Raw genomic sequence first — 9,623 nt, forward strand, 5'->3', positions numbered from 1 at the left:
AAAAAAAAAAAAAACTAGAATTATAAGTTCGTTAACAAAGAGTTACACTGCTAGAAGGTGGGATTGGTGCATATTTAAACCATAAACAAACTTTATATAGTGTGATTCACCCCGAAAGCACCCGAACATGCATAACTAATAATAAGTTAAAAGAAAAAAAAAGAAGTATAATTTTAAAAGGAAAGAAAAAAAAATAAGAAAGCATTGAATAACCCAAAAATGAGTACTAGGAGTTGTTAGGAAGACAAAAGGTAATATGGGTCGACAAAAAAATTAATAATAATAAAAAAAAAACTTTGTAAAATTCTAAGAACTCTTAATTAATGGTGAGGGAAGAGAATAATAGAATTCACAAAGTGGAATCCCCAATTTGCAAAGATTAGGTTGTATCTTTAGACTATTCAACCATTCACTTTCAGAAAGTTTATAGAGACAAGACATGTCTTAGGCCTTAGCCAATGGTTAGTAATGATTGCTTGAGCCTTGAGCTACCTTACTAGTTGTCATTAATATAATAGTAAAAGTAGTAATAATTATAATAATAGACTATTACCATTGGAATCATTTATTCATAAAAGGATCAACTTTGAATACAGTTGTAATAAGCTAGTCTAAGTACAACTTGACACTTTCTCACGTTATATTTTGATATTATTCTTCTCACAATATTAATATCTTATAATTAACAATGCTATTATTCGAACTAAGATATTTTATTTATTCGAGTGTGACTAAGAAGCAGTACAATGGAGATTACTTGGTTCACTATCGGGGGTTGAGAACATAGTATAGTTAAAATGAGTTTCATTGCTGTCCCATTTTTTTACCATTTCCCGAACTGATCCCAAAGGTAAAGAAAAATTAAATATATGTTTTAAAATTCATTTAAAACCCATCTTACACTTAGTTGTTAGTGAAAAAAAAAAAATTAAAAAAAAATTAATCTTGATTCCAAAAAATTTAATTTAATACTATAAGGTCTATGACCCACACATCAAATATTAATATTTTACTAATAAGACATGAATTAATCTCACAATTTATATGTGTTATATTTATTTATTATTTCTTTAATTTTGAAATCAAAACATTTAAAGCCCATAGTTTATATTAGATATTTTTCTGTCTTTGAAATGTTCGACCATATTTTTGGCTGTTCAATTGAAATTTTGAGCCATTTTAAACATGCCTTATCAAACAAATTTTTTCCCTTCCCATTTTAACTTACCAAGGTTGAAAATGGGGTGCTAAATATTGTTGGGCCATGAATATTAGTTAGTGTTGGATTTTTAAATACTTTTAAAATTCACTATTCAAAATATTAGTTTTATTTACTAGAAATGTTTATTAGAGGGTTGTATCTTTTCCTAATAGGCACCTAAGTGACTGATGTGTGTGACTATTCAAAAGCATGTTTGAATGAGTAACACACATGTCTTGGGAAAAAATAAAAAATAAACATGGTATTTGAGAATGTCTTTTGGGGACAACCCTTGGTGGTTTCTCTTCCTCTCTTATATGTAAGAGGTTAAACCCATTTCTAATGGTTTTTTAGAGACAACAATCTCATCTTTGCTTTTTCTGCACATTGGTTTTGTTTGTGTCCAATTGAGCAAAACTCTTTTTGTCCCTAGCTTTTGCGTCCAATTGAGCAAAACCCTTTTTATCCCTAGCTAAGTGGCCTAGCCAATGAGTGCAATATTACTAATGTAGCCTTAAGTAGGGGTTGTTTTATATATCTTAGAGATTGATTCACAAGGAACCTAGATTGCAACATTACGGTGTTGTATATTGTTATTCTTGTTGGTAACCTCCACCATATGCCAGTGATGAGGTGGCCAAAAGTAATGATGTAGAGGAATACAATAACTTTGATGATATGGTAGTGATGTGTCAAAAGTTGATTGAATGTAGTGGGTGAGATAGTAGTCCTTGTTGCACATTTACATGTGAACTGTGTGTAATTTTGACCTATCTATATTCGAGGGCATTTTGGTCATTCAAGATGATTTTTTTGGCGGTCGGTTCCTCTTAAAGTTATAGACTGTGTCATACTCTTTCCAACTCATTTGTATTTGTCTCGATCTAGTGCCGAATGAAGAAGATATTCCAATACAAAGTTAAAGGGTAATTTGGTTATTTTATATAGATGATTCTAAAGTTGATTGTTTTGGAGAATTGTAATTCTCTGAGTCTTTTTTTTTTTTTTTTTTGCTAAAATTTCAATAATATTAAGAAAAAAAAGAAGCAAAAAACATACTCAAGTCCAAAGCCACAAAAATAAAAACGAAGTCAACCTATTCCTGTAGAGACTTGCTCCCTAAACCTGGATTATTGACGGTTCGGTTTGGTCATGTAGGGTCCAAATCGGAAAGGGTTCACGTGGGTGCCCTGTGGTGTATGACAATAAGGGTGACATCAAATGCTGGGTGGTCGGACAAGATTGAGCCAATATCCGACATGATTTGCACGCCTAAGCCATGCCCTTGCATGTATCATAAAGCCATGTACGAATAGAAAATGTCTGATATCTTATTAGATGATGAGAACTTGATCCACGACAGGTAGCGGGAGTGAGATACAAGTTAAGAATCCATTTCCCAAAAAAAATACAACAAGATTGGCCTTGTTTTGGCCAACTGGTGGGTGGTCATTAGTGGGTGTGAACCCCCCAATGTGACCCAGCTGTAGAGAAACGTGGTTGTGAGGGTAGCAGCTCGAGAATATGGGTTGCCGTTCCATCCTTTATGGGGAAGGAAAAAAGGCTTGCATTAATTCTATCCTCTGTCCTCTCTTTCTCTTTCATAAAGGAGGGGTGTGTCACGTGTGTTTACCCTGCGGGTCCCGCACCGCTATATCTCCTCTTGGAGATACATGGAGGCCTATTTCGTAAAAGTATAAAGTTCATCCTTCGAGATGGGGATTTGATGATGATCTAATATAGGGATCGAGATCATGCAAAAGGGTTTGGAGTCACCACCTAGGGTTATGGGCTTAGGACCCGGGGTGGACCCAATTCCTGAGAAAAGGGTCTGAAAGTTGGTCTAGTCCAGAGATTTAGGGTAAGTGTCAGGTTACAGAATTGGAAAGGTGTTAGGCGCCCAATCTGTTTGGTTCAATCGGTCTTCTTACTAGATGCTTAAGAACGAATATTTTCCATAATTATTCCTATTCCACATGCATGGCTAAGTTATCACACATATTTATATTGATTGAATTTAAATGACTATGTACACTAAAACAAGGTCTATATAAAGTTTACATTGTGTTAATTCTGTTGAGAAATTATACCTGAGCTTGACCCCTGTTGATGCTGGTATGAACTTTCTTATAGATTCTCCCGGCTCAGGGGAAGATGGTCTTGACCTCCAACTTCCTTTCTTGAGAGATGCTGACTGTTCGGACAGAGTTCCTGCTAGGAATAGTAACTTTTAGATTTTGGTTGAAGTGGTACTCCGGTAGAGCTTCCACTGGGGATAGGTTATGGGAGGACTAGGTTGAGGGATGATTTGGATTCGACTGAGGATGAGGTGGACCAGTTTGGTTCAGATTCAAGCTCTAAGATGGATTCGGACTCTGACCAACAAGATGTGGTTGAGGGAGGAGAACCGAACCAGCCTGGGCTCAACCCTATCTCTGAGCCTCCAGAGGTGCAGCCTCACGAGAGCAGTGCAGTGTTAACTCAGGGTGCTGTGAGGGTTTCATCAAGACTAAACAGGTTAGGGATAGCATTAGGGAGCAACTGTGGTGGCCTGGCGGGTAGGGGTAGTCGAACTACTGGCAAAGTGGAGCACGTGGCCTCCTTGACCACTCCCTTGGGTAGAAGGGAGGTGGCGCGGAAGGGGGTTCAGGAAGTGGATAAAGTGGCGGCGATTACTGAAAAAGGGAATGACGTAGGGGATAAAAGGGGAAAAACGAAGCAAGGTGGTGGTCAGGCCTCGAGGTCTGATAAGGCTAAGGAAAGAATTGATTCCTATGCGGATATTTTTTGGAATATCAAGGGTGTATGGAAGGCAGCGGCTGCTAGAGCGTTGCAAAAATTTTTGAGGGACAACTCCCCTGATGTGGTTTGCATAGCAGAACCCATGGTGGACTCTCTATCCTTCCCTTCTGCTTTGTTTAATCGTCTAGGCTTCATGGAAGAGCTAATTCACAACTCTCATCGAGATAACGTTCCAAACCTTTGGATTATTTGGAAAAATTCCCTAAGGTGGCCGGTGGTCATTCAATCATCGGAGTAGCTGATCTCTGTCTCTTTGGAACTCTGTCTCTTTGGAATGGAATGGTCAGATGGTGTTGATTTCTATGATTCACACCTCTTGTTTTAGGGCTAAGCGTAGGAACCTATGGGTAGATTTGGTAGCATCGGCCTCTTCTTCCCTTCCGTGGGCAATTATTGGTGACTTCAATGCCATGCTTTACTCCCATGAGAAGAGGGGTCCAGGTAGATTTAATGTGGGTACTGCGGCGGAGTTTCAGGTGATGATGGATGCGTGTGAGTTGATTAGCACCCCTTCTCAAGGTTCCAAATTTACTTGGACGAATAATAGATGTAGGGGTCATATGGCGGAAGTGCTCGATAGGAGTTTTTTCATTGCTCATTGTCTGGACGTCTTTGGTGATTGCAGTCAACAGGTTCTTCATTGGTTAGTGTCAGATCATGCCCCTATTTTACTCTCTTCTACGGCAACCCCTAAGCCTAGGAATGCCCCTTTCCTTTTCCATCGCTTTTGGATGAAGGAGGGGTCTTTTGAGGATCTTGTGAGGGATATGTGGACCAGTGAAGTCAGGGGCTGTTCAATTGGAAGACTTGTCCAAAAATTAAAGAATGTGAAGGGCGCTCTCAAGGGGTGGGCGAGATAGAATTTTTCAAATGTTGATTTAGCTCTTAAGGAAGCTACTAATGAGGTGGTGGAGGTGTAGAGTTCCATTGACCAGGTTGGGATGACTAATGATTTATTTTCTAAGGAAGCAAAGGCTAAAACAAAGCTATTAAAAGCAGTGGAATTACATGAGAAGCTTTGGGCAGATAAAGGTTGTTGTACGTGGGCTAAATTAGGAGATCGAAAGTCAATGTTTTTTCATTTATCAATGAAGGTGTGGCGTGCCAAAAACTGTATTTTCTTATTGAAGAAATAAGATGGATCGGTGGTCTCGGGGTAGGGGAAATTGGCAGAGTATGTCTCGAAATATTTTCAAGATTTTCGTAAGGCTGACCAATGTGAAACTTACATAGAACTATTCCAGGTCATCCCCCAGGAGGTGAATAGAGAGGACTCTTTGGCATTAGAAGCTATCCCTGAGATGGATGAAATAAAGAGGGAGATTTGGGGTCTCGATCCAGAGAACTCCCCGGGTCCTGACGGTTTCCCTGGTGCCTTCTTCAAGAAGTGTTGGGAGACTATTGGCATAGATTTTTGTGAGGTACGAGCTTTTTTTAGAGGTGGTAAGCTGCCCAACGGGGTGAATAACAGCTTTGTGTCTTTAATCCAGAAGGTGGAGGGGGCAGCATCCTTGGATAAGTTTCACCCCATTTGTATGGCAAACTTCTTCTGTAAGGTTCTATCAAAGATAATGGCTGAGAGGTTGTCTCGCCTCCTCCCTCACTTGGTGTCAGATGAACAAGGGGCATCTCAAAAGGGTAATATTATTTCAGTGAACATTGGTCTGGCATCTAAGCTTGTAAATTTGTTACACACCTCTGTTAGGGGTGGTGGTATAGGGATAAAGGTAGATGTGCAAAAAGCCTATGACACGCTATCATGGGACTTCCTCTTTGCAGTGTTGAAGAGGTTTGGTTTCTCGGATGTGTGGTTGGGCTGGATTCATGAGATTTTGGTTTCATCCAGAATTTCTATTTTGTTGAATGATGGTCTGGTAGGCTTTTTTGGTGTGGAGTGGAGTTTGAGGCAAGGGGATCTAAATTTCACTATGCTATTCATCCTAGTAGAGGAAGTTCTGTGTAGGGGTTTGAATGGCTTATTGAAGGAGGGGAAAATAAAGGCTCTCCCTGGGCCGAGAGGGGTAGTAGTTCCTAGCCACCTGCTCTTTGTCAATGATATTTTTATATTCATGAACGCCGCTGCCAAACATGACAAATGTCTGCTTGATTTCCTCCACAAATACCAACATTTTTTAGGTAAAAAATTTAACTTGGAAAAGAGTAAAATTTTCTTTGGCAAAGTTGCTCTCCACAGAAGAGGTTTATTGCGGATTTGATTCGGGTCCCAATTTGCATGCTACCAACAAAGTATCTTGGGGTTGAGATCTTCAAAGGGGCTATCAAAAAGGACAGGTTACTCCCCTTGATGGACAAGATCAAGGCACATTTGCAGGGATGGAGGGGAAAACTACTCTCCATGGTAAGTCAGGCTGAACTGATTTGGTCTGTCATTTCAGGTATGCCAATCCATAACTTTTAAGTTTATTGGTGGCATGACTCGGTGATTAAAACAGTGGAGCGATGGATCCAAAATTTCCTGTGGTCACGGGAGATTGACATGGTGAAGAAAATATCAGTGAAATGGGAAGACGTGTGTAGACCTAAGTCTGAAGGGGGCCTAGGAATTAGAAGACTAAGGGAGGTGAACTGTGCGGGGCTTAGTAAACTCGTGTGGCAGATGAAACACGAAGAAATAGCCCTTAGCAAGTTCTTGAGAGCAAGGTTCGTCGATGAAGGAGGAGGTCTCAAGAAGGGGTATAAGTCGTCCTCGGTTCTAAAAGGCATTTCTAAGAGTGGAAGTTTGTCTCTGCTTCAAGGCGCTGGATGGAGGGGAATGGTAAGGACATTCTCTTTTGGCATGATAGATGGCTGGGCCCTTTCTCAATTGTAGAGCGCTCTCCCCTCCCTCCCTCTCGTTTCCATAAGAACTCATGTAAAGTAGCAGATTTTATTTTGGATGGTCAGTGGCCTCTTCCTCATGCCTCTTCAGATTTCTTGAATGGTATTGTCGGGGAGATTAACAATATCTCCTTACCTTTGGATCAGAAAGACAAATGATGTTGGTCCCGATCACCTTTAGGCAATTTCACCTCCAAATCTGCTTGGGAGGCGTTAAGGAAAAGAATCCCAAAGGTGAGTTGGCAAAGGTAGTGTGGGGGTCTGACCTATTACCTCATCAATCGGTGTTTGGTTGGAAGCTTATGCATGGTAAACTGGCCTGTGATGAGAAAGTGAAAAGAAAAGGGGTATCCCTACCTTCTAGATGCGAGCTTTGCAACAAGGCGGAGGAGTCTCTACCTCATCTCTTTTTGGAGTGTGATGGTGCCGTCTTTGTATGGAGTTCTTTTGCCGAGGCCTTTGGTCTTAGATGGCCAAAGCAATGGGCAGATTTGTCAGAGCTAGTGAAGTGGTGGTCTCAAAATTCTAGCGCTATTGGGCTGGCTCAGATGTGGATGGCGGGATTGATCCTAATCCCATATTTCATATGGATGGAGAGGAACTCAAGGAGATTTAGGGGGGTAAGCCGCTCTTTTAATCAGATCTTCAAAGGCATCATGGCTGAGGTTCAAAGGTGTGGTCCAAGACAGTATGATAGAATAAAATCGTGCCTGGACCAGCAATGGTGCTCCAAGTTGAACATCATGGTCCCAAGAAGACAAGTTAAGGGAGTGCGGGAGATATCCTGGCTGCCACCGAGGGTAGGATGGTGGAAATTAAACTGTGATGGTTGGAATTATAAGGGACAATAATGCACAAATGGTCATGTACTACAACTCTTTCTTAGGGAATGCATCTAGCTTCTAATCTGAATTTTATGCATTGATTGAAGGTATCGAAAGAGCGAGAGAGATGAACTATGAGCCTTTGTGGATCGAATGTGATTCGGTATCAGTGGTTATGATGGTGCAAAGGGGTTTGGTGCCATGGTTTGTCTGGAAAAAGTGGTCCTTTCTTCTTTTCTTACCTCAAGAGTATCTGCTGGAAAATTACTCATTGCTACCGAGAAGCAAATCCCATACCGGATTTTCTAGCAAATACGACTGCCAAGAAGGAAGCTACTTCATCAAGTTTGGTGTGGTCCTCGGAAGTGTTACAGTATTTTCTGGACGACGCAATGGGGTGTAGGTTGTGCTATAGATTCTATTGGAGCAATTTTAGTTTCTTGATGCCCTGTCCTCCTCCCTGGTGATGGCAATGCCGAAGGTGGGGAAGAGCTTTGAGACTTCCTCTGTTGTTTTTCTTTGTCTCTGTATTCTTTTTTAATTTCCTTGGTGTTCGGTGACCTTGTACAGTTTTTTTATTCTCTTCCTAATATACATGACCTTTTAGCGAAAAAAGAAAAAAGGACTCTCATCATAGGCCTCGTTATCATTTTATATAGTTGTTTTTTCCCTTGAGCTTTGGGTCTCTCTTCTCTGATGGCCATGCCGAAGGTAGATCAGAGATCTAAAGGATGTTTATATGTATTCTCTCATTCTTTATAATTAATATATTCATTTATTGACGTTTACAAAAAAAAAGAAAAAAAACATTCTACAAAGAAGTTGAGAGTATAGTGGGCTACTTGTCCTTTTTACACTACAAAAAGGTAATAGCAAAACCATTCTTAACTGTATTATTTACTAATTGTGAGTTTATAACAATGTTTTGTTCTTGGATTTTGGAATGGGAGAGTAATGACTGAATATATCAAATTAGGACTTTAAAATTTATCTAGAATTAAGAGGTTAGTATAAAAAAAAAAAGAAAGTATTTTCATAAATTTTTCTTTCTTTCTCGTTGTTTCTCTTCCTTTCTCCCTTTCATAAATTTTAATTAATATGAGCACCCCCCAACCAAAAAAGTACTTTTTTATTTTTTTTTGCTAAAAAATCCAAAGGTGTTAAGAATAAAATGAATTCCTATAACTAAAAAACCACAAAAATGTAAAGATCAAATTTAACAAAAATCAGAGTAGTAATGAGTATCGACCACTATGTACTTAATAATATAGAAACACTAATGAAAATGAAAAAATACTACTGGTACTTTTAATGCTTTGCACATGGACATGTTGAAAGAACCATCCAAATTTATTTTAACTCCTATAGCTAAAGGGAAGTATCTATGGAAAGGAGATATGATATTCTTGTAATTTATATGGTTCTCTACTTCTGTGTTCCCTCAAGTTGGGAAGGACAAAAAGTAAACAACAATGGTACTATAATAACACAAATACTCAGACTTTTGAGAGTAATGAATTGCTTTTAGTCTGTAGTGAGAGTAAGATTGTAATTAATATGGTTTTGTTTATAATATGCATTTCGTATGGACCCTGGGCCTTGAGAGAGGTTCAAGGATGAACCACCAGTTGACAACTACCAGAAGGGAAAAGAGGACTTTGGAAAAATGAAACAAGATTCGCCCAATGACTAAAGTAGACTTATAGCATTATAGATTTCTTAACTAAGAGTTACAATATTAGAGGGCGGCACATGGCATATTTAATTAAACCATGAAGAACTTTAAATAGTATGATTAACCCTAAAAACACCCAGACATGCATAACTAACAATAAGTAAAAGAAAAAAGTAATTTTAAAAAGAAAGAAAAAAAAAAAGTAATTTTAAAAAGAAAGAAAAAAAGAAGGCATAGAATAACACCATAAGGAGTAGTAGGCGTTGTCAGCAAGACAAAAAGA

Source organism: Macadamia integrifolia, chromosome 12 (assembly GCF_013358625.1).
Source record: "Macadamia integrifolia cultivar HAES 741 chromosome 12, SCU_Mint_v3, whole genome shotgun sequence".
Classification (NCBI taxonomy): domain Eukaryota; kingdom Viridiplantae; phylum Streptophyta; class Magnoliopsida; order Proteales; family Proteaceae; genus Macadamia; species Macadamia integrifolia.